At 46.3% G+C, this 26,002-nt stretch overlaps 1 protein-coding gene and 1 long non-coding RNA gene across 4 annotated transcripts in view; one reads left to right on the top strand and one right to left on the bottom strand.

Annotated features, from left to right (window-relative positions):
- CDIN1 (CDAN1 interacting nuclease 1) overlaps positions 1-26,002 on the top strand; it is a 501,029-nt gene that overhangs the window by 405,399 nt on the left and 69,628 nt on the right. The window lies entirely within an intron of this gene.
- Positions 1-26,002, bottom strand: part of LOC134980988 (uncharacterized) — a 231,880-nt gene that overhangs the window by 148,756 nt on the left and 57,122 nt on the right. The window contains exon 3 of one of the 2 annotated variants that reach the window (XR_010190497.1): positions 6,847-7,015. The exons of the other annotated variant lie outside the window; for it this stretch is intronic. This is a non-coding gene — a long non-coding RNA (uncharacterized LOC134980988). The remainder of the gene's footprint in view (positions 1-6,846; positions 7,016-26,002) is intronic. 2 annotated transcript variants of the gene reach the window in all.

Raw genomic sequence — 26,002 nt, 5'->3', positions numbered from 1 at the left:
AACGTCCCTTACCTCAGTCAGTCGACACAGGTACCGACACAGATGAATCTAGTGTCGACGGTGAAGAAATAAACGTATTTTCCAATAGGGCCACACGTTATATGATCACGGCAATGAAGGAGGCTTTGCATATCTCTGATACTGCAGGTACCTCAAAGGGGGGTATTATGTGGGGTGTGAAAAAACTACCTGTAGCTTTTCCAGAATCAGAGGAATTGAATGACGTGTGTGATGAAGCGTGGGTTAACCCCGATAGAAAACTGCTAATTTCAAAGAAGTTATTGGCATTATACCCTTTCCCACCAGAGGTTAGGGCGCGCTGGGAAACACCCCCTAGGGTGGATAAGGCGCTCACACACTTATCAAAACAAGTGGCGTTACCGTCTCCTGATACGGCCCCCCTCAAGGATCCAGCTGATAGGAGGCTGGAAACTACCCTGAAGAGTATATACACACATACTGGTGTTATACTGCGACCAGCAATAGCCTCAGCCTGGATGTGCAGTGCTGGGGTGGTGTGGTCGGATTCCCTGACTGAAAATATTGATACCCTGGAATAGAGCAATTAAAGGATGCTTTTCTTTATATGCGAGATGCTCAGAGGGATATTTGCACTCTGGCATCGAGAGTAAGTGCGATGTCCATATCTGCCAGAAGAAGTTTATGGACGCGACAGTGGTCAGGTGATGCGGATTCCAAACGGCATATGGAAGTATTGCCGTATAAAGGAGAGGAATTATTTGGGGTCGGTCTATCGGATCTGGTGGCCACGGCAACAGCCGGAAAATCCACTTTTTTACCTCAGGTCACCTCCCAACAGAAAAAGACACCGTCTTTTCAGCCGCAGTCCTTTCGTTCCTATAAGAACAAGCGGGCAAAAGGACAGTCATATTTGCCCAGAGGCAAAGGAAGGGGTAAGCGGTTGCAGCAAGCAACTACTTCCCACGAACAGAAGCCCTCCCCGGCTTCTACAAAGCCCTCAGCATGACGCTGGGGCTGTGCAAGCGGACTTAGGGGCGGTGGGGGGTCGACTAAAGATTTTCAGCACACAGTGGGCGCGCTCACAGGTGGACCCTTGGATCCTGCAGGTAGTATCTCAGGGTTACAAGTTGGAATTCGAAAAGTCTCCCCCTCGCCGGTTCCTAAAGTCTGCTTTACCAACGTCTCCCTCAGAAAGGGCGACGGTATTGGAAGCCATTCACAAGCTGTATTCTCAGCAGGTGATAGTCAAGGTACCCCTCCTACAACAGGGAAAGGGGTATTATTCCACACTATTTGTGGTACCGAAGCCGGACGGTTCGGTAAGACCTATTCTAAATCTGAAATCCTTGAACCTGTACATACAAAAATTCAAGTTCAAGATGGAGTCACTCAGAGCAGTGATCGCGAATCTGGAAGAAGGGGACTTCATGGTGTCCCTGGACATAAAAGATGCTTATCTGCATGTCCCAATTTACCCTTCACACCAAGGGTATCTCAGGTTCGTGATACAAAACTGTCATTATCAGTTTCAAACGCTGCCGTTTGGTTTGTCCACGGCACCTCGGGTCTTTACCAAGGTAATGGCCGAAATGATGGTTCTTCTACGAAGAAAAGGCGTATTAATTATCCCTTACTTGGACGATCTCCTGATAAGGGCAAGGTCCAGAGAACAGCTGGAAGTCGGAGTAGCACTAACCCAAGTAGTGCTTCAACAACACGGGTGGATTCTGAATCTTCCAAAATCTCAATTGACCCCGACGACACGTCTGCTGTTCCTGGGAATGATTCTGGACACTGTTCAGAAAAAGGTGTTTCTCCCGGAGGAGAAAGCAAGGGAGTTATCCGAACTTGTCAGGAACCTCCTAAAACCAGGAAATGTGTCAGTACATCAATGCACAAGAGTCCTGGGAAAGATGGTGGCTTCTTACGAAGAAATTCCATTCGGCAGATTCCACGCACGAATATTTCAGTGGGATCTGCTGGACAAATGGTCCGGATCGCATCTGCACATGCATCAGCGGATAACACTGTCACCAAGAACAAGGGTGTCTCTTCTGTGGTGGTTGCAGAGTGCCCATCTGTTAGAGGGCCGCAGATTCGGCATACAGGACTGGGTCCTGGTGACTACGGATGCCAGCCTACGAGGCTGGGGAGCAGTCACACAGGGAAGAAACTTCCAGGGCGTGTGGTCAAACCTGGAGACGTCTCTTCACATAAATATACTGGAGCTAAGAGCGATTTACAATGCTCTAAGCCTGGCAAAACCGCTGCTTCAGGGTCAGCCGGTGTTGATCCAGTCGGACAACATCACGGCAGTCGCCCACGTAAACAGACAGGGCGGCACGAGAAGCAGAAGAGCAATGACAGAAGCTGCAAGGATTCTTCGCTGGGCGGAAAATCATGTCATAGCACTGTCAGCAGTGTTCATTCCGGGAGTGGACAACTGGGAAGCAGACTTCCTCAGCAGACACGACCTCCACCCGGGAGAGTGGGGACTTCATCCAGAAGTCTTCCACATGATTGTGAACCGTTGGGAAAAACCAAAGGTGGACATGATGGCGTCCCGCCTCAACAAGAAACTGGACAGATATTGCGCCAGGTCAAGAGACCCTCAGGCAATAGCTGTGGACGCTCTGGTAACACCGTGGGTGTACCAGTCCGTGTATGTGTTTCCTCCTCTGCCTCTCATACCAAAGGTACTGAGAATTATACGGCTACGGGGAGTAAGAACAATACTCGTGGCTCCGGATTGGCCGAGAAGGACTTGGTACCCGGAACTTCAAGAGATGCTCACGGAAGAGCCGTGGCCTCTACCGTTAAGAAGGGATCTGCTTCAGCAGGGACCTTGTATGTTCCAAGACTTACCGCGACTGCGTTTGACGGCATGGCGGTTGAACGCCGGATTCTAAAAGAAAAGGGCATTCCAGAGGAAGTTATTCCTACCTTGATTAAAGCCAGGAAGGAAGTGACCGCACAACATTATCACCGCATTTGGAGAAAATATGTTGCGTGGTGTGAGGCCAAGAAGGCCCCAACGGAGGAATTTCAATTGGGTCGATTCCTACATTTCCTGCAGGCAGGATTGTCTATGGGCCTCAAATTGGGGTCTATTAAGGTTCAAATTTCGGCCTTATCGATTTTCTTCCAGAAAGAATTGGCTTCAGTGCCTGAAGTACAAACCTTTGTCAAAGGTGTACTACATATACAGCCCCCGATTGTGCCTCCAGTGGCACCGTGGGATCTCAACGTAGTTTTGGATTTTCTCAAATCCCATTGGTTTGAGCCGCTCAAATCGGTAGATTTGAAGTATCTTACATGGAAAGTAACCATGCTACTGGCCCTGGCTTCAGCCAGGAGAGTATCAGAGTTGGCGGCTTTATCGTACAAAAGCCCATATCTGATTTTCCATTCGGACAGGGCAGAACTCCGGACGCGTCCTCAGTTTCTGCCTAAGGTGGTTTCGGCTTTTCACTTGAACCAGCCTATTGTGGTGCCTGCGGCTACTAGCGACTTGGAGGACTCCAAGTTGCTGGACGTTGTCAGAGCATTGAAAATATATATTTCAAGGACGGCTGGAGTCAGAAAATCTGACTCGCTGTTTATCCTGTATGCACCCAACAAGATGGGTGCTCCTGCGTCTAAGCAGACGATTGCTCGTTGGATCTGTAGCACAATCCAACTTGCACATTCTGTGGCAGGCCTGCCACAGCCTAAATCTGTAAATGCCCACTCCACAAGGAAGGTGGGCTCATCTTGGGCGGCTGCCCGAGGGGTCTCGGCATTACAACTTTGCCGAGCAGCTACGTGGTCAGGGGAGAACACGTTTGTAAAATTTTACAAATTTGATACTCTGGCTAAGGAGGACCTGGAGTTCTCTCATTCGGTGCTGCAGAGTCATCCGCACTCTCCCGCCCGTTTGGGAGCTTTGGTATAATCCCCATGGTCCTGACGGAGTCCCCAGCAACCACTAGGACGTTAGAGAAAATAAGAATTTACTTACCGATAATTCTATTTCTCATAGTCCGTAGTGGATGCTGGGCGCCCATCCCAAGTGCGGATTGTCTGCAATACTTGTACATAGTTATTGTTACAAAAATCGGGTTATTATTGTTGTGAGCCATCTTTTCAGAGGCTTCTTCGTTGTTATCATACTGTTAACTGGGTTCAAATCACAAGTTGTACGGTGTGATTGGTGTGGCTGGTATGAGTCTTACCCGGGATTCAAGATCCTTCCTTATTGTGTACGCTCGTCCGGGCACAGTACCTAACTGAGGCTTGGAGGAGGGTCATAGGGGGAGGAGCCAGTACACACCATGTGATCCTAAAAGCTTACTTTTTGTGCCCTGTCTCCTGCGGAGCCGCTATTCCCCATGGTCCTGACGGAGTCCCCAGCATCCACTACGGACTATGAGAAATAGAATTATCGGTAAGTATATTCTTATTTTTATTTTAAATTCATGGATCTATTTCTCCAAAGGAGTGTCACGTGGGATACTTAATTAGTAGTGAATAATATATTGATTGTATATTAATGGTTCATTTAAAATACTTGTTTGAGCTATTTTAGATCAAGGAAAAGGATGAAAGCTTAATTGTATTTTACTGGCAATTGCTGTAGTGGGTTCTATATGATCATAACCCCTATTTGCGCAAGTTGGATAAACGTAATTTATTTTATATATATATATATATATATATATACAGGTTGAATATCCCTTATCCAAAATGCTTGGGACCAGAAGTATTTTGGATATCGGATTTTTCCGTATTTTGGAATAATTGCATACCATAATGAGATATCATGGTGATGGGACCAAGTCTAAGCACAGAATGCATTTATGTTACATATACACCTTATACACACAGCCTGAAAGTCATTTAATACAATATTTTTAATAACTTTGTGTATTAAACAAAGTTTGTGTACATTGAGCCATCAGAAAACAAAGGTTTCACTATCACTCAAAAAATTCTGTATTTCGGAATATTCCGTATTTTGGAATATTTGAATATGGGATACTCAACCTGTGTGTGTGTGTGTGTGTGTGTGTATATATATATATATATATATATATATATATATATATATATATATATATATATATACTCCTCCAAATCAGCCGGCACTCCACGATTGTGTTCAGCTGGTCCCGGTGCCTAGTGCAACTCGTATACACTCCTCCAATACAGCACGGCACTCCACGGGACTCCTCTTATCAAATGGCTGGTATGTCCTGAGGAAGAGGCTGACGCCTTCGAAACATGTTGATGTTATACCGCTGATGTTACATTAAACACTGCTATAAGAGGAGTCCCGTGGAGTGCCGTGCTGTATTGGAGGAGTGTGTGTGTGTGTGTGTGTGTGTGTATATATATGTATATATATATATATATATATATAAATTAAGTTAGTACACCATAACACATGGAATTAAAAAGACAACGTCATTTCTCTTTCATATCTGAGTCATAGTTCCCTTCAAGAAAGTTATCACATTTTAAAAGCTGAATGAGGTTTTCTACCCTCACATAATGGTAAATGACTTGTATATGCTTTCCTGAAAAAAATATAAATAAAATCTGCCTTATATCTGTGCTTTTCAGTAATGTATCTATAGCATTATGTTGTTGTTTATTTTAATTTCACTGGGACAAAACACATCTGCCATGTAGGGAACAACTATGGGTCCCAGGACAACAACCGTAACAACACAGAGACTCTGCTTGATGATACAATACATGGCTGAAAAAATCGCAGTTTATAACTAATGAGAAAATTCAATATACTTAGTAAGCCTTTCAGTAGAGCACATGCAAGTAAACAAAAAAAAAAATAGGTCTGAAGGTGGAAACTCCCTTTTATTCATTATATTTTGCACAAGTGGGCTATTTAAAATATCTCATCTATAGTTAGGGTGCATAAAATGCATTTGTGTAACTAAACAGAGGCTGTCCTTTGGGTCCGAAATAGAGGATTCCATAGTATAATGCTGCTGGCTCCTCCAGTTAGATGACAGTCCACCTATAGCTTCAAGCTGGCAAATAACAGAGACCTTTCTTTTATCTTAGTGATAACACCTGCTTTAGGCAATCACGTCTCGCTCTCCAGCAGTCTCCCTAAATGAATTTTGTCACAGGCTTTCACATTGTGTGGCGGTGATGAGCTAATGGAAGTGGATAGCACAATTTGTACTGAGCAGGTCCTGATTCCTAGCACACAGCTGAGAATAGCTAGTATCCCAGCTCTGGAGATAGAAGTCTTCATGATACAGCTGATTTCCCCATTACTGATCATTAACAGGGGAGATGCACTCATGTTTATCTGTTTGTATTGGTGTGCGGCTATCGAATTGTTTATGACAGGACTAATTGAGGTAATTGCAGAGCCCGAAATTACCTGTCAGCTGTTTATTCGCATAGTCTTTTTCTTCCCTGACAAACAATGACATGTGAGGGATCCCATAGCATTAGTCATGATGGCTTTCCGCAGTAGTAATGAGGACAGTCGGATACCTGCTGCCTTCATATGCACAAGCCAGTTAAGTGACTTGTTGGCTGGGGAAAACTAAAGTGTCCCTTTGCTGTACATGATAAGAGGAGGCATTTACTGGAGTCTAATACCTCATTTTATTACATCTGACAATAATCACTGATGAATGAGGTCCTAAGATCCAGGTGTCGTGCGGTGCACAAGCCTTAGTGACTGACGGGGTGGATGAGGCTCTAATAATAATTATGACATTGCTGTGAATTGTTGCTGGGGCTGTTTTTTTTTTTTTTTTTACTTTTTTACAGCCAGAAAATTCTCTATTGTTTTTTGACACAATTACCAGCAGCTTATTTACATAACAATAAGGCCATTACCTGTATATTCCATTCCACCTTTTCTGCCTTGCGTTGTTTATATTCCTTTCTTACATTCACCTTTTTACTTCTCCTTTCCAATGTATTGTTGCTATCATTTCTGTTTGTCCTTTCACTACCTTGTTCCATCTCTCTCTGTCTGATGCTCTCGCTTTCTCTTTCTCTCTGCCTGAAAAAAGTGGATGGTGGAAGTCATCAGGAGACATTGAAGCATGAAATGATTTCCCCTCTGCATGCAGCTGTAATATAACCTGTCCCACTGAGGCCCACAACTACCAGATTTTATTAGATTTATTCCCTCAAGCTCATCAAAACAAAACAGATGCAGGAGGAGAGAGATGCACCCCATGCGTAGCTGTGGGTGAGCGCAAGGAAAGAGACGTGTTATGTTGCTTGGCCTGGTAGTCGCTATTGCAGCTGTTAGAGTTAAGTATTTGACTTGCATGTCGTATATGTTTGTATTCCTCAGAGTTGTTGCTATGGAGGTGGGGATCGCATCTGGGAGTCACCCTCGTATAGAGCGACACCGATATGCCGTCTTCTGCACAGCAAGAGAGAGTTGGGTGCTGTACTGTCACGTTATCATGCAGCACTTGGGCAGATGTATTAACCTGGAGAAGGCATAAGGAAGTGATAAACCAGTGATATGTGCAAGGTGATAAAGGCACCAGCCAATCAGCTTCATTATGTAAATTAACAGTTAGGATCTGATTGGCTGGTGCCTTTATCACCTTGCACATATCACTGGTTTATCACTTCCTTATGCCTTCTCCAGGTTAATACATCTGCCCCTCAGTTCTTGTGACGGTGTAGGAGTTGGCACTGCGGGGGGAGTCTCCAGGGACAGCCTGGCATCTACGGGAATACTGGGTACACTGTCGGAGTGATGAAAACTGCTGTCACCAGAGACAACACTGAACTTGAACTTTGACAACATTATCTCTGTTACACTTTAGTCTCAAGATGATAAATATGTGCCAATGATAACTGCGCCAGTGTCCATATGAGAACTTCCTCTGTAACGCATTAATGTGCCACCTTCCTAGCCACCATTAAAAACCGCTGACACATTGCTGCACATTGCACCTAAATTTAACAGAACCGTTGCTGAGCGATTGCACAGGTCTGTCAAATTGGGGTCATTAAAAATTGCAATTTGATGACTGATTATTATGGTAATTGGCATGCTGATTTCAATCATGACCACCACATTTTTTCACAAAGTGAATGCGAAAATTTGGGGAAATAGCATAATACGTATTCTGGTTGAAACATATTTTTCTGGTAAAAACCATAAAAAAATAGTTTTATGCAAAAATTATTGCTAAAAATCCATTCTGATGTTCTAAAAAATAGTTTTAGGCACCGTTACAAGTGCCTTTTCCTTTTTTTGGGGGTACTTATTATCTTGTACACAGCGTATGGTTCTTCTCTATGCAGTATCCAACAGTAGTCCGCAATCATGTTGACGTTATACCTACCCTGGTATCTGCGTTCCATTTCCTTGATATTTTGATGCACTCTTTCTCCACGCTCTTCACTTAGAGCACCATGGTTTGTGGGCAAATAGTCTAAATGAGAATTCAGGGAGGGCACCTAAAAACTCATCAAGCAACCCAAGTATCTGTATTTTTCTTAGAATGTTCCTTCTTCAAAACTTGTTCAAATGATGGTTTAAAAAATGTTGTTGACGTGTTATAATGAAATTTTTGTTTTAGAGCTTAATACAGTAATTCTGGAAATGCTAAAAGCAAAAGTCTGAGTTTGCAGGAAAATGGTATGTGATGCAACTGTTTTAGTATGTTTCCAACCATCTCCTAACTGACATGTTACGGGCTGAATTTAAAAAATAACAGTACATGATTAGTAGTTCGTTTCTCTCTCTCCACTTTATCACACTACAAGGCTTAGTACATCTGCCCCTTATTGAGATATATTAATCTCACTATAAAAATTATTAGCACCATGGCCTTGTGTCAAGAAGCATGTGTTGATATTGGGGGAAGTGGATTACGTAATTTGGGCAGGGATAGAAGCTTTGAGAATATGATACACAGTGGCAGATTTATTAAGCCTGGTGAAGTGATAAAGTGGAAGGTGAAAAAGCACCAGCCAATCAGCTACTAACTGTCATTTCTCTAACGTCCTAAGTGGATGCTGGGGACTCCGTAAGGACCATGGGGATTAGCGGCTCCGCAGGAGACTGGGCACAACTATAAAGAAAGCTTTTAGACTACTGGTGTGCACTGGCTCCTCACACTAAGACCCTCCTCCAGACTTCAGTTAGATTCTTGTGCCCGGCTGAGCTGGATGCACACTAGGGGCTCTCCTGAGCTCCTAGAAAGAAAATAAGAATTTACTTACCGATAATTCTATTTCTCGGAGTCCGTAGTGGATGCTGGGGTTCCTGAAAGGACCATGGGGAATAGCGGCTCCGCAGGAGACAGGGCACAAAAAGTAAAGCTTTAGGATCAGGTGGTGTGCACTGGCTCCTCCCCCTATGACCCTCCTCCAAGCCTCAGTTAGGATACTGTGCCCGGACGAGCGTACACAATAAGGAAGGATTTTGAATCCCGGGTAAGACTCATACCAGCCACACCAATCACACTGTACAACCTGTGATCTGAACCCAGTTAACAGTATGATAACAGCGGAGCCTCTGAAAAGATGGCTCACAACAATAATAACCCGATTTTTGTAACTATGTACAAGTATTGCAGATAATCCGCACTTGGGATGGGCGCCCAGCATACACTACGGACTCCGAGAAATAGAATTATCTGTAAGTAAATTCTTATTTTCTCTATCGTCCTAGTGGATGCTGGGGTTCCTGAAAGGACCATGGGGATAATACCAAAGCTCCCAAACGGGCGGGAGAGTGCGGATGACTCTGCAGCACCGAATGAGAGAACTCCAGGTCCTCCTTAGCCAGGGTATCAAATTTGTAGGATTTTACCAACGTGTTTGCCCCTGACTAAATAGCCGCTCGGCAAAGTTGTAAAGCCGAGACCCCTCGGGCAGCCGCCCAAGATAAGCCCACCTTCCTTGTGGAATGGGCATTTACATATTTTGGCTGTGGCAGGCCTGCCACAGAATGTGCAAGCTGAATTGTATTACACATCCAACTAGCAATAGTCTGCTTAGAAGCAAGAGCACCCAGTTTGTTGGGTGCATACAGGATAACAGCAAGTCAGTTTTCCTGACTCCAGCCGTCCTGGAACCTATATTTACAGGGCCCTGACAACATCTAGCAACCTGGAGTCCTCCAAGTCCCTAGTAGGCGCAAGGCACCAAAATAAGCTGGTTCAGGTGAAACACTGACACCACCTTAGGGAGAGAACTGGGGACGAGTCCGCAGCTCTGCCCTGTCCAAATGGACAACCAGATATGGGCTTTTTTGAGAAAAAAACCACCAATTTGACACTCGCCTGGTCCAGGCCAGGGCCAAGAGCATGGTCACTTTTCATGTGAGATGCTTCAAATCCACAGATTTGACTGGTTTTAAACCAATGTGATTTGAGGAATCCCAGAACTACGTTGAGATCCCACAGTGCCACTGGAGGCACAAAAGGGGGTTGTATATGCAATACTCCCTTGACAAACTTCTGGACTTCAGGAACTGAAGCCACTTCTTTCTGGAAGAAAATCGACAGGGCCGAAATTTGAACCTTAATGGACCCCAATTTGAGGCCCATAGACACTCCTGTTTGCAGGAAATGCAGGAATCGACCGAGTTGACATTTCTTCGTGGGGCCTTTCTGGCCTCACACCACGCAACATATTTTTGCCACATGTGGTGATAATGTTGTGCGGTCACCTCCTTTCTGGCTTTGACCAGGGTAGGAATGACCTCTTCCGGAATGCCTTTTTCCCTTAGGATCCGGCGTTCCACCGCCATGCCGTCAAACGCAGCTGCGGTAAGTCTTGGAACAGACATTGTACTTGCTAAAACAAGTCCCTTCTTAGCGGCAGAGGCCATAAGTCCTCTGTGAGCATCTCTTGAAGTTCCGGGTACCAAGTCCTTCTTGGCCAATCCGGAGCCATGAGTATAGTTCTTACTCCTCTACGTCTTATAAGTCTCAGTACCTTAGGTATGAGAAGCAGAGGATGGAACACATACACCGACTGGTACATCCATGGTGTTACCAGAACGTCCACAGCTATTGCCTGAGGGTCTCTTAACCTGGCGCAATACCTGTCCCGTTTTTTGTTCAGACGGGACGCCATCATGTCCACCTTTGGTATTTCCCAACGGTTTACAATCATGTGGAAAACTTCCCGATGAAGTTTCCATTCTGCCGGGTGGAGGTCGTGCCTGCTGAGGAAGTCTGCTTCCCAGTTTCCATTCCCGGAATGAAACACTGCTGACAGTGCTATCACATGATTTTCCGCCCAGCGAAAAGTCCTTGCAGTTTTTGCCATTGCCCTCCTGCTTCTTGTGCCGCCCTGTCTATTTACGTGGGCGACTGCCGTGATGTTTTTCCCACTGGATCAATACCGGCTGACCTTGAAGCAGAGGTCTTGCTAAGCTTAGAGTATTATAAATTTACCCTTAGCTCCAGTATATTTATGTGGAGAAAAGTCTCCAGACTTGATCACACTCCCTGGAAATTTTTTCCTTGTGTGACTGCTCCCCAGCCTCTCGGGCTGGCCTCCGTGGTCACCAGCATCCAATCCTGAATGCCGAATCTGCGGCCCTCTAGAAGATGAGCACTCTGTAACCACCACAGGAGAGACACCCTTGTCCTTGGATATAGGGTTATCCGCTGATGCATCTGAAGATGCGATCCGGACCATTTGTCCAGCAGATCCCACTGAAAAATTCTTGCGTGAAATCTGCCGAATGGAATTGCTTCGTAGGAAGTCACCATCTTTACCAGGACCCTTGTGCAATGATGCACTGATTTTAGGAGGTTCCTGACTAGCTCGGATAACTCCCTGGCTTTCTCTTCCGGGAGAAAACACCTTTTTCTGGACTGTGTCCAGAATCATCCCTAGGCACAGCAGACTTGTCGTCGGGATCAGCTGCGATTTTGGAATATTTAGAATCCACCCGTGCTGTTGTAGCAGTATCCGAGATAGTGCTACTCCGACCTCCAACTGTTCCCTGGACTTTGCCCTTATCAGGAGATCGTCCAAGTAAGGGATAATTAAGACGCCTTTTCTTCGAAGAAGAATCATCATTTCGGCCATTACCTTGGTAAAGACCCGGGGTGCCGTGGACAATCCAAACGGCAGCGTCTGAAACTGATAGTGACAGTTCTGTACCACGAACCTGAGGTACCCTTAGTGAGAAGGGCAAATTTTGGACATGGAGGTAAGCATCCCTGATGTCTCGGGACACTATATAGTCCCCTTCTTCCTGGTTCGTTATCACTGCTCTGAGTGACTCCATCTTGATTTGAACCTTTGTAAGTGTTCAAATTTTTTTAGATTTAGAATAGGTCTCACCTAGCCTTCTGGCTTCAGTGCCACAATATAATGTGGAATAATACCCCTTTTCTTGTTGTAGGAGGGGTAATTTGATTATCACCTGCTGGGAATACAGCTTGTGAATTGTTTCCCATACTGCCTCCTTGTCGGAGGGAGACCTTGGTAAACCAGACTTCAGGAGCCTGCGAAGGGGAAACGTCTCGACATTCCAATCTGTACCCCTGGGATACTACATGTAGGATCCAGGGGTCCTGTACGGTCCCAGCGTCATGCTGAGAGCTTGGCAGAAGCGGTGGAACGCTTCTGTTCCTGGGAATGGGCTGCCTGCTGCAGTCTTCTTCCCTTTCCTCTATCCCTGGGCAGATATGACTCTTATAGGGACGAAAGGACTGAGACTGAAAAGACGGTGTCTTTTTCTGCAGAGATGTGACTTAGGGTAAAAACGGTGGATTTTCCAGCAGTTGCCGTGGCCACCAGGTCCGATGGACCGACCCCAAATAACTCCTCTTCCTTTATACGGCAATACACCTTTGTGCCGTTTGGAATCTGCATCACCTGACCACTGTCGTGTCCATAAACATCTTCTGGCAGATATGGACATCGCACTTACTCTTGATGCCAGAGTGCAAATATCCCTCTGTGCATCTCGCATATATAGAAAATGCATCCTTTAAATGCTCTATAGTCAATAAAATACTGTCCCTGTCAAGGGTATCAATATTTTTAGTCAGGGAATCCGACCAAGCCACCCCAGCTCTGCACATCCAGGCTGAGGCGATCGCTGGTCGCAGTATAACACCAGTATGTGTGTATATACTTTTTATGATATTTTTCAGCCTCCTGTCAGCTGGCTCCTTGAGGACGGCCCTATCTATAGACGGTACCGCCACTTGTTTTGATAAGCGTGTGAGCGCCTTATCCACCCTAAGGGGTGTTTCCCAACGCGCCCTAACTTCTGGCGGGAAAGGGTATACCGCCCATAATTTTCTATCGGGGGGAACCCACGCATCATCACACACTTCATTTAATTTATCTGATTCAGGAAAAACTACGGTAGTTTTTTCACATCCCACATAATACCCTCTTTTGTGGTACTTGTAGTATCAGAAATATGTAACACCTCCTTCATTGCCCTTAACGTGTGGCCCTAATAAGGAATACGTTTGTTTATTCACCGTCGACACTGGATTCAGTGTCCGTGTCCGTGTCTGTGTCGACCGACTAAAGTAAACGGGCGTTTTAAAACCCCTGACGGTTTCTGAGACGTCTGGACCGGTACTAATTGTTTGTCGGCCGTCTCATGTCGTCAACCGACCTTGCAGCGTGTTGACATTATCACGTAATTCCCTAAATAAGCCATCCATTCCGGTGTCGACTCCCTAGAGAGTGACATCACCATTACAGGCAATTGCTCCGCCTCCTCACCAACATCGTCCTCATACATGTCGACACACACGTACCGACACACAGCACACACACAGGGAATGCTCTGATAGAGGACAGGACCCACTAGCCCTTTGGAGAGACAGAGGGAGAGTTTGCCAGCACACACCAAAAACGCTATAATTATATAGGGACAACCTTATATAAGTGTTTTCCCTTATAGCATCTTTTATATATTTCTAACGCCAAATTAGTGCCCCCCCTCTCTGTTTTAACCCTGTTTCTGTAGTGCAGTGCAGGGGAGAGCCTGGGAGCCTTCCCTCCAGCCTTTCTGTGAGGGAAAATGGCGCTATGTGCTGAGGAGATAGGCCCCGCCCCTTTTTCGGCGGCCTCGTCTCCCGCTCTTTAATGGATTCTGGCAGGGGTTAAATATCTCCATATAGCCCCCGGAGGCTATATGTGAGGTATTTTTAGCCAAAAAAGGTTTTCATTTGCCTCCCAGGGCGCCACCCTCCCAGCGCCCTGCACCCTCAGTGACTGCCGTGTGAAGTGTGCTGAGAGGAAATGGCGCACAGCTGCAGTGCTGTGCGCTACCTTAAGAAGACTGAGGAGTCTTCTGCCGCCGATTCTGGACCTCTTCTCGTTTCAGCATCTGCAAGGGGGCCGGCGGCGAGGCTCCGGTGACCATCCAGGCTGTACCTGTGATCGTCCCTCTGGAGCTAATGTCCAGTAGCCAAAGAAGCCAATCCATCCTGCACGCAGGTGAGTTCACTTCTTCTCCCCTAAGTCCCTCGTTGCAGTGATCCTGTTGCCAGCAGGACTCACTGTAAAATAAAAAACCTAAGCTAAACTTTTCTAAGCAGCTCTTTAGGAGAGCCACCTAGATTGCACCCTTCTCGGCCGGGCACAAAAATCTAACTGAGGCTTGGAGGAGGGTCATAGGGGGAGGAGCCAGTGCACACCACCTGATCCTAAAGCTTTACTTTTTGTGCCCTGTCTCCTGCGGAGCCGCTATTCCCCATGGTCCTTTCAGGAACCCCAGCATCCACTAGGACGATAGAGAAAGTATATTTAGGTTTTTTATTTTCAGTGAGATCTGCTGGCAACAGACTCACTGCAGCGAGGGACTAAGGGGAGAAGAAGCGAACCTACCTAACAGGTGGTAGTTTGGGCTTCTTAGGCTACTGGACACCATTAGCTCCAGAGGGATCGACCGCAGGACCCGACCTTGGTGTTCGTTCCCGGAGCTGCGCCGCCGTCCCCCTTACAGAGCCAGAAGCAACGAAGAGGTCCGGAAAATCGGCGGCAGAAGACTTCGGTCTTCACCAAGGTAGCGCACAGCACTGCAGCTGTGCGCCATTGCTCCTCATGTACACCTCACACTTCGGTCACTGATGGGTGCAGGGCGCTGGGGGGGGGCGCCCTGAGGGCAATAAATAACACCTTGGCTGGCAAATATACATCATATATAGTCCTAGAGGCTATATAGATGTAAAATTACCCCTGCCAGTATTACAGAAAAAGCGGGAGAAAGTCCGCCGAAAAGGGGGCGGGGCTTCTCCCTCAGCACACTGGCGCCATTTTTCCCTCACAGTTCCGCTGGAAGGAAGCTCCCTGGCTCTCCCCTGCAGTCTGAATACTACAGAAGGGTAAAAAAGAGAGGGGGGGCACTAAATTTAGGCGCAGTATAGTTATTATATATACATGAGATATATAAAAAAGCAGCTATAGGGAAAACACTCATTGATAGTGGGATCCCAGTGTTATATAGCGCTCTGGTGTGTGCTGGTATACTCTCTCTCTGTCTCCCCAAAGGGCTTTGTGGGGTCCTGTCCTCTGTCAGAGCATTCCCTGTGTGTTTGCGGTGTGTCGGTACGGCTGTGTCGACATGTTTGTTGAGGAGGCTTATGTGGAGGCGGAGCAGATGCCTGTAAATGTGATGTCACCCCCTGCGGGGTCGACACCTGAGTGGATGGTACTGTGGAAGGAGTTACGTGATAGTGTCGACTCCTTACATAAAAGGTTTGACGACATACCAAATGTGGGACAGCCGGCTTCTCAGCCTGTGTCTGCCCAGGCGTCTCAAAAGCCATCAGGGGCTCTAAAACGCCCGCTACCTCAGATGGTTGACACAGATGTCGACACGGATACTGACTCCAGTGTCGACGACGATGAGACTAATGTAACTTCCAGTAGGGCCACACGTTACATGATTGAGGCAATGAAAAATGTGTTGCACATTTCTGATGTTACCCCCGGTACCACAAAAAAGGGTATGATGTTTGGAGAGAAAAAACTACCAGTAGCTTTTCCTCCATCTGAAGAGTTAAATGAAGTGTGTGAAGAAGCGTGGGCTTCCCCTGATAAAAAGCTGGTAATTTCTAAGAGGTTACTAATGGCGTACCCTTTCCCGCCAGAGGATAGGTCACGCTGGGAAACATCCCCTAGGGTGGATAAAGCGCTCACACGCTTGTCAAAGAAGGTGGCACTACCGTCTCCGGATACGGCCGCCCTGAAGGAATCTGCTGATAGAAAGCAGGAGGCTATCCTGAAGTCTATATATACACACACAGGTGTTATATTGAGACCGGCTATAGCTTCAGCCTGGATGTGCAGTGCTGCTGCTGCGTGGTCAGATTCCCTGTCAGAAAATATAGATACCCTAGACAGGGACACTATTTTGCTAAACGTAGAGCATATAAAAGACGCACTTTTATACATGAGGGATGCACAGAGGGATATTTGCCGGCTGGCATCCAAAATTAGTGCAATGTCCATTTCTGCCAGGAGAGGGTTATGGACTCGGCAGTGGACAGGTGATGCAGATTCCAAACGACACATGGAAGTTCTGCCTTATAAGGGTGAGGAATTGTTCGGGGATGGTCTCTCGGACCTTGTTTCCACAGCAACAGCTGGGAAGTCTACATTTTTACCCCATGTTCCCTCACAACCAAAGAAAGCACCGTATTATCAGGTACAGTCCTTTCGGCCCAATAGGGGCAAGCGGGTTAAAGGCGCGTCCTTTCTGCCCAGAGGCAGAGGTAGGGGGGAAAAGCTGCAGCATACAGCCAGTTCCCAGGAGCAAAAGTCCTCCCCCGCTTCCTCTAAGTCCACAGCATGACGCTGGGGCTCCACAGGCGGAGCCAGGTACGGTGGGGGCCCGTCTCAAAAATTTCAGCAATCAGTGGGCTCGCTCACGGGTGGATCCCTGGATCCTTCATATAGTATCTCAGGGGTACAAACTGGAATTCGAGACGTCTCCCCCCCGCCGTTTCCTCAAATCTGCCTTGCCAACCACTCCCTCAGGCAGGGAGGCAGTGTTACAGGCAATTCAAAAGCTGTATTCACAACAAGTGATAGTAAAGGTGCCCCTGCTTCAACAAGGAAGGGGTTACTATTCCACAATGTTTGTGGTACCGAAACCGGACGGTTCGGTGAGACCCATTTTAAATTTGAAATCCTTGAACACGTATATAAAAAAATTCAAGTTTAAGATGGAATCGCTCAGGGCGGTTATTGCAAGCCTGGACGAGGGGGATTACATGGTATCGCTGGACATCAAGGATGCTTACCTACATGTCCCCATTTACCATCCTCACCAGGAGTACCTCAGATTTGTGGTACAAGATTGTCATTACCAATTCCAGACGTTGCCGTTCGGTCTCTCCACGGCTCCGAGGGTCTTTACCAAGGTAATGGCGGAAATGATGATACTCCTTTGAAGGAAGGGAGTTTTAATTATCCCGTACTTGGACGATCTCCTGATAAAGGCGAGGTCCAGAGAGCAGTTGTTGGTAGGGGTGGCACTATCTCGGGAAGTGCTACAACAGCACGGCTGGATTCTAAACATTCCAAAGTCACAGCTGGTCCCTACGACACGCCTGCTGTTCCTAGGGATGGTTCTGGACACAGAACAGAGAAAAGTGTTTCTCCCGGAGGAAAAGGCCAAGGAGCTGTCATCTCTAGTCAGAGGCCTCCTAAAACCAAAACAGGTGTCGGTGCATCACTGCACGCGGATCCTGGGAAAAATGGTAGCTTCCTACGAAGCGATTCCATTCGGCAGGTTTCATGCAAGAACCTTTCAGTGGGACCTGTTGGACAAGTGGTCCGGATCGCATCTTCAGATGCATCGTCTGATAACCCTGTCTCCGAGGACAAGGGTGTCTCTGCTGTGGTGGCTGCAGAGTGCTCATCTTCAAGAGGGCCGCAGATTCGGCATACAGGACTGGGTCCTGGTGACCACGGATGCCAGCCTTCGAGGCTGGGGAGCAGTCACACAGGGAAGAAACTTCCAAGGACTATGGTCGAGTCAGGAGACCTCCCTGCACATAAATATTCTGGAACTAAGGGCCATTTACAATGCCCTAAGTCAGGCAAAACCCCTGCTTCAAAACCAGCCGGTACTGATCCAGTCAGACAACATCACGGCGGTCGCATGTAAACCGACAGGGCGGCACGAGAAGCAGGACGGCGATGGCAGAAGCCACAAGGATTCTCCGATGGGCGGAAAATCACGTGTTAGCACTGTCAGCAGTGTTCATTCCGGGAGTGGACAACTGGGAAGCAGACTTCCTCAGCAGGCACGACCTCCACCCGGGAGAGTGGGGACTTCATCCAGAAGTCTTTCAAATGATTGTAAACCAGTGGGAAAAACCACAGGTGGACATGATGGCGTCCCGCCTAAACAAAAAGCTAGAAAAATATTGCGCCAGGTCGAGAGACCCGCAGGCGATAGCTGTGGACGCTCTGGTAACACCGTGGGTGTACCGATCGGTTTATGTGTTCCCTCCTCTTCCTCTCATACCAAAGGTACTGAGGATAATAAGGAGAAGAGGAGTAAGAACTATACTCATTGTTCCGGATTGGCCAAGAAGAGCGTGGTATCCGGAACTTCAAGAAATGATGTCAGAGGACCCATGGCCTCTACCGCTCAGACAAGACCTGCTGCAGCAGGGGCCCTGTCTGTTCCAAGACTTACCACGGCTGCGTTTGACGGCATGGCGGTTGAACACCGGATCCTGAAGGAAAAGGGCATTCCGGAGGAAGTCATTCCTACGCTGATTAAAGCTAGGAAAGAAGTAACCGCAAACCATTATCACCGCATATGGCGAAAATATGTTGCGTGGTGTGAGGCAAGGCAGGCTCCAACGGAAGAATTTCAGCTGGGCCGGTTCCTGCACTTCCTACAGTCAGGGGTGACTATGGGCCTTAAATTGGGTTCCATTAAGGTCCAAATTTCGGCTCTATCGATTTTCTTCCAGAGAGAATTGGCTTCACTACCTGAAGTTCAGACTTTTGTTAAGGGAGTGCTGCATATTCAGCCCCCTTTTGTGCCTCCAGTGGCACCTTGGGATCTCAACGTGGTGTTGGATTTCCTAAATTCACATTGGTTTGAGCCACTGAAAACCGTGGATTTGAAATATCTCACGTGGAAAGTGGTCATGTTGTTGGCCTTGGCTTCGGCCAGGCGTGTTTCAGAGTTGGCGGCTTTGTCATGTAAAAGCCCTTATCTGATTTTCCATATGGATAGGGCAGAATTGAGGACTCGTCCCCAGTTTCTCCCCAAAGTGCTATCAGCTTTTCATCTGAACCAACCTATCGTGGTGCCTGCGGCTACAAATGACTTGGAGGCTTCCAAGTTGTTGGATGTAGTCAGGGCCCTAAAAATTTATGTTTCCAGGACAGCCGGAGTCAGGAAGACTGACTCGCTCTTTATCCTGTATGCGCCCAACAAGTTGGGTGCACCTGCTTCTAAGCAGACTATTGCTCGCTGGATCTGTAGTACGATTCAGCTTGCACATTCTGCGGCTGGACTGCCGCATCCTAAATCAGTAAAAGCCCATTCCACGAGGAAAGTGGGCTCTTCTTGGGCGGCTGCCCGAGGGGTCTCGGCTCTTCAACTTTGCCGAGCTGCAACTTGGTCAGGGGCAAACACGTTTGCAAAATTCTACAAATTTGATACTTTGGCTGAGGAGGACCTTGAGTTCTCTCATTCGGTGCTGCAGAGTCATCCGCACTCTCCCGCCCGTTTGGGAGCTTTGGTATAATCCCCATGGTCCTTACGGAGTCCCCAGCATCCACTTAGGACGTTAGAGAAAATAAGAATTTACTCACCGGTAATTCTATTTCTCATAGTCCGTAGTAGATGCTGGGCGCCCATCCAAAGTGCGGATTGTCTGCAATACTTGTATATAGTTATTGCTTAACTAAAGGGTTTTTGTTGAGCTATCTGTTGAGAGGCTCAGTTGTTATCATGCTGTTAACTGGGTATTGTATCACGAGTTATACGGTGTGATTGGTGTGGCTGGTATGAGTCTTACCCGGGATTCAAAATCCTTCCTAATTGTGTCAGCTCTTCCGGGCACAGTATCCTAACTGAAGTCTGGAGGAGGGTCTTAGTGGGAGGAGCCAGTGCACACCAGTAGTCTAAAAGCTTTCTTTATAGTTGTGCCCAGTCTCCTGCGGAGCCGCTAATCCCCATGGTCCTTACGGAGTCCCCAGCATCCACTACGGACTATGAGAAATAGAATTACCGGTGAGTAAATTCTTATTTTTTCAAGCCCAGTCTGTGACATGGCAGTTAGCTGATTGGCTGGTACTTTGTCACCGTGTAATTTATCACTTCACTATGCTTAATAAAACTGCCCCACAATTTCCTGAGTTTGGTCATAGACTATGCAGATTGGATTTTGTTTCATACGATCACTGTATGTTTGGTATATTGGGTATTCCATGAGAAGGTGAACCTGATCATTGTGCTTTCAGAATCATTATGAAGATTCAATTTTTAATTGTTTTGTTAGTAAATACCTCAGATTTAATATACCATTAAAGAAAACTAATTTTGCAGCACCTTTTTTTGGCTTAAATCATGGTAGAAATACATATGTTGGTGGCTGTCTACTGAAGACGTTTTGTTTCCAAAATTGCCACCATTACATATAAATCAGCTGTTTATGTTCTGCACGTTCTTAGTAGGTCTTGTTGCTATTTAAAGTGTTTACTTCAAGATTCATCTGAGTATTTGTTTGAAAAGTTAAGTTTATCCATAGTATTTAAGTTGCAAAAACAGAGTGCTTTAGTTGTCCTGCCCATGACAAAAAACATACAAAAGTTTTTGTTATGAGATAATGGTTTTGAGGTTAAGTGTACAGTTGGTTAGGAGTAAACATTTACTTAAATTCATTACCTCTTTAAATCATTAATTGAATTATGCAGCTGCATTATCGGGATTTTAATATTTTTTAAACTGTCCCACCCGTGACAAATTGAACACCAAGACTGAGGCCAACAGTTTTAGAACCGCCAATGACTAAATTTAGTTTCATGAAAGAAGTTTGTCTATTTATTAATTCCTGCAAGTTAAAACTAAAATCACCGCCATAGTAAATGAAATATCAGTATCCATAGACCACGCTAGCAGCGTGTCTCTCCAGGGATGCAGCCAGCAACAGGTACACTGAGACAGCAAACAGCACAGCAGGTGAGCATGCAGGAGGCTGGAGCCTGAACCAGTATCCACGGAGAGATGTACTGGCAATCACTGTGAGCACTGAACAACCTTATAAAGGAGAGGTAGATCCCAGATTGGTTGCAGAGATCATGTGTCAGATAGCTGCTGAGATTGGCTCAGAACGGCATGTGATGAACAGACATCTGATGAAATACAGTCAGCGCATTGGAACCACAATCAGGTCACTATATTTACTGCTTGTGCACGGCTTACAAGGGAAGAAAAATGTTCCTTTGCAATGGTCAGTGACTGTCTTGCTCACGACAAGTATTCTGTATTTGCGTACCTAAAAAGCATTGGAACGTTATTAAAAAATTAGATGAATTTACTAAACAAGATATTTTCCGATGGGCCAGCAAACTAATTTAAGAATAGATTTACAATGTTGAACGTTTGTTTTATAAAAGAAGACTTTGTGTGGAGGGACAGTTGTACTTCTTTGCTACATCCCATGGCAGGGGGGTGGTTGATAGGGTAGGAGCCATAGTAAAACACACTGTGTGGAGTAAAACAGTGCAGAGTTCGCGTTTGAGAATTCTAAAGACTTTGGTGGTCATTCCGAGTTGTTCGCTCGCAAGCTGCTTTTAGCAGCTTTGCACACGCTAAGCCGCCGCCTACTGGGAGTGAATCTTAGCTTATCAAAATTGCGAACGAAAGATTCGCAATATTGCGAAAAGACTTCTCTGTGCAGTTTCTGAGTAGCTCGAGACTTACTCTGCCAGTGCGATCAGTTCAGTGCTTGTCGTTCCTGGTTTGACGTCACAAACACACCCAGCGTTCGCCCAGACACTCCCCCGTTTCTCCAGCCACTCCCGCGTTTTTCCCAGAAACGGTAGCGTTTTTTCACACGCTCCCATAAAACGTCCAGTTTCTGCCCAGAAACACCCACTTCCTGTCAATCACACTCCGATCACCAGAACGAAGAAAAAACCTCGTAATGCCGTGAGTAAAATACCTAACTGCATAGCAAATTTACTTGGCGCAGTCGCACTGCGGACATTGCGCATGCGCATTAGCGACTAATCGCTCCGTTGCGAGAAAAAAATAACGAGCGAACAACTCGGAATGACCCCCTTTGTTTCAGCAGCACGCTTTTCGGCGGAAAATGTTGAGATCATACGTATCACTACTGAAGAATTTGCAGAAAATAGGGAAATGCTATAGCAGATAAAAAATGGGAAACTGTAATTGGTATTGACGGGTTACAGTCACTGCACTATCTGTAGGACCATGACAAACAGACTTTGATTGTTCAGCACACTTTTCAGTCTGAGCACAAAATGTTCAAAGTCTTCAAACTGCGAATCTCCCAAGTGATTCTGAACCTGACAGTCCTGAAGATCGTACCTCCCTACTGGAAGTTATTCAAATACAGCCACCTGAAGTTGCTGATGTAACAGCAGGGACATTTCTGCTGGTACAGTTCAAACCATCTTCCAGAAAGACTGCTCACTACAGAAGTGCTGCCATTACACAGAGCTCCTGTGAAGATGAGAGTTCAGTGAAAGTAATGTTTTTGAAAGTTGTTGAGGAAAATGGAAAACTGTTCAAAACAGTAGAAAATTATATTAATTTTGCACATTTGGATCAGATTCTTGCATTGTTACCTACACCAGTATTTAAAAAAGTGAGAGGCAGTATTTGTTCTGCTATGGTACATGTGTTTGAACAGGGTTAAAAGTGGAATGTAAAAACAAAAAAAATCTGTACTCAAAACCATAATATTTATAATTAGATTAACATGTTAAATAACAAAAAAAAAGGATATAGTAATAGAAGTGCCCTGTTTTGGTTTTAAATACAAAATGGGTGTTACTGAGCATTTTTTTTGCACTGTGTCCCACCCATGCATGACACATAGTTGTCCCGCCCCGTGACAAAATGAAAAAATAATTTTTTTGCCATAAAACTAATACTTTTCTTCTTGTTTTATGTAACATATTCTACACCAAGTTCTTACTTCACAATAGGTAAATTATACATTTTATCCCACCTGTACACTCGGGTATGTCTACGTTCTGTCCCACCCGTGACACAAGTTTTAAAATCAGTCACGCCATATCTAACGATGCAAATAAAGATTTCCCAAACACATCTTATCATAACATGCACACTGTGTTATGATTCCCGTACTCCAGACCAGAGGTGATCTTATGGCAGAGGTCTGAGTACTGGGAAGATATGCTGGTTGTGGGAGCAGGAGAGCCTAGTAACCCCTGGCGCCCTAACTCCGTTGTCTCGCCCGTGTTATCAGAAATCCCCTGCGAGACTATGGTTGCTTGAGCCCATGGCAGCCGCGTTCGAAGGGCGGATTATGTCTGCCCAACCCCGATGCCCCCGCAGGTCTTAATGGGAGACAAAGGGAAATCCGAGACAGGGTGATAACAAGGGGACCTCTGACTAAGCAACCAGGCCAGGGGTTACAAGCTAACTAACTTAAACCAAAGGTATGTGCGGACTAGCCGCCAGGGAAAAGGACAACCAAAGATCCACTGATCCGTTACTCCTATCCAGCACCGCTGGATACCAGAGTGGATCTGTGGGAGCGGAATCCTCCGCAAAAGCTCCAGAACACAAATAAACTAAATAATAAACAGTAAGCGGACAAGCCGCAACACACGGCTGCGCCGCGACTCACGAACACCACAGGATGTTAAAGGTGCTCGGTCAGACTCCAGGAATAGATGACAAACTTCCGAGTACAGGATCACTGAGGACAGGAACAACCGGATTGAGCAGGACTGGAAACTCTCTGTAGCTGACACAGGCAAACAGGAAGCTATCACCGGCGTCTGTAAGAAGTCCTGAGAGTGCCTTTATTCAGGAACCCTCCAATCAGGATCCAGACAAGGTAATCTCAGGTAATGCCGTGCAGCTTGCATGCTGCACGGCCAGCACACCAAAATATAATTAGAACAGACCCAGCAACGGGGAACGCGGCCGAACGTGGCGTCCCCGTTGCTAAGGTCAGAGCGGCTCCGTGCGCCCGGCGTCTAGCGTTGCCAGGGAGCCGGCGGCTGTACGCGCACGGCGTCCCTGGTTGCTAGGCGCCGGGCCGCACCGACGAGCGGACCCCGGCGCCTAACAGTACCCCCCCCTTGAGGAGGGGTCAAGGAACCCCTAAAGCCAGGTTTCTGAGGAAATTCTCGAAAAAATGCCCTTTTGAGCCTCGGGGCATGAAGATCCTCATCCAGGACCCAAGACCTTTCCTCTGGCCCATAACCTCTCCAATGTACCAAAAAATAAAGCCGACCCCGGGACAACTTGGAATCGAGAACCTTCTCCACCAAGAACTCCTGCTGACCCTGTACATTTATTGGTGATCTCCCCTGAGATATTTTACGAGGAAATCTACTAGACGAAACATATGGTTTCAGCAATGAGCAATGGAAGGTATTTCCGATCCGCAAAGTTTTTGGTAAACGTAACCGGAAAGCAACTGGATTGACTTTTTTGATAATGTGAAATGGTCCAATAAATCTAGGACCCAATCTGGCTGAGGTTTGTCGAAGTTTAATGTTGCGAGTCGACAACCACACCCTGTCTCCTACTTTAAAAGTGCACGGCCGCCGGAGCCTGTCAGAAAAAATTTTTTCCCGGAATGCTGCTTTTCTGAGAGCCAGGTGCACTTTTCTCCAAATAAGTTTAAGATGAGAGGTCAGGGCCAGAGAGGAGACAGAGGAATGTTGAAAAAATGAATTAGCTCTGGGGTGAAAACCAAAAACTGCAAAAAATGGAGACACATTGGTGGAGGAATGACAGGCATTATTATAAGCAAACTCCGCCAATGGAAGAAACTCAGACCAGTCATTTTGGAGTTTGGCCGAGTACAAACGCAAATATTGTTTTAGAGATTGGTTAACTCGCTCAGTCTGCCCATTGGATTGGGGATGATAGCCGGACGTTAAAGATAATTTCATCTTTAACGAAGCACAAAAAGACTTCCAAAATTGTGCAATGAATTGTGGACCCCGATCAGAAACAATATCAGTGGGTAAGCCATGGAGTCTGAAAACATGGCGGAGGAACAAGACTGCCAATCCCTGGGCAGATGGCAATCGGGGAAGAGCAATGAAATGGGCCATTTTGCTAAAACGGTCCACTACCACCCATATGACTCGGCATCCGGCTGACAGAGGGAGGTCCACCACAAAATCCATGGAGATATGCGACCATGGCCTAAGAGGAACATTCAAGGGCATAAGTTGACCTATAGGCAAAGAACGGGGAACTTTATGCTGTGCACAGACCTGACACGAAAAAACAAACTCTTTAATGTCTTTGGAAAGACCAGGCCACCATACTGAGCGGGAGACTAATTCCAAAGTCTTAGCGATTCCCGGATGCCCGGCAACTTTGCTATCATGAAACTCCGTCAAAACAGTTGCTCTCAAAAACTCAGGGACAAAAAGACGACCAGCAGGAGTATTTCCAGGAGCTTGATGTTGAAGCAGCTTTAACTGGGTAAATACATCCTGTGTGAGGCCTGCCCGAATGACTGAAGACGGAAGTATGGGAGTAACAGGACTGTTGTCTTGAACTGGAAGAAAACTGCGTGACAGGGCATCTGCCTTAGTATTCTTGGAACCTGGCCTGAAGGTGATAATGAATTTGAAACGAGTAAAAAATAAAGCCCAACGAGCCTGCCGGGCATTCAGTCGTTTAGCTGATTCAATGTATTGAAGATTTTTGTGATCAGTCAAAACTGAAATGGTATGAGTCGCTCCTTCAAGCCAATGCCTCCACTCCTCGAAAGCCCATTTAATAGCCAGCAATTCCCGGTTACCAACATCGTAGTTGGATTCAGCAGATGAGAATTTCCTGGAC

Source organism: Pseudophryne corroboree, chromosome 12 (assembly GCF_028390025.1).
Source record: "Pseudophryne corroboree isolate aPseCor3 chromosome 12, aPseCor3.hap2, whole genome shotgun sequence".
Lineage (NCBI taxonomy): Eukaryota > Metazoa > Chordata > Amphibia > Anura > Myobatrachidae > Pseudophryne > Pseudophryne corroboree.
This window is presented reverse-complemented; position numbering and strand designations above follow the sequence as displayed.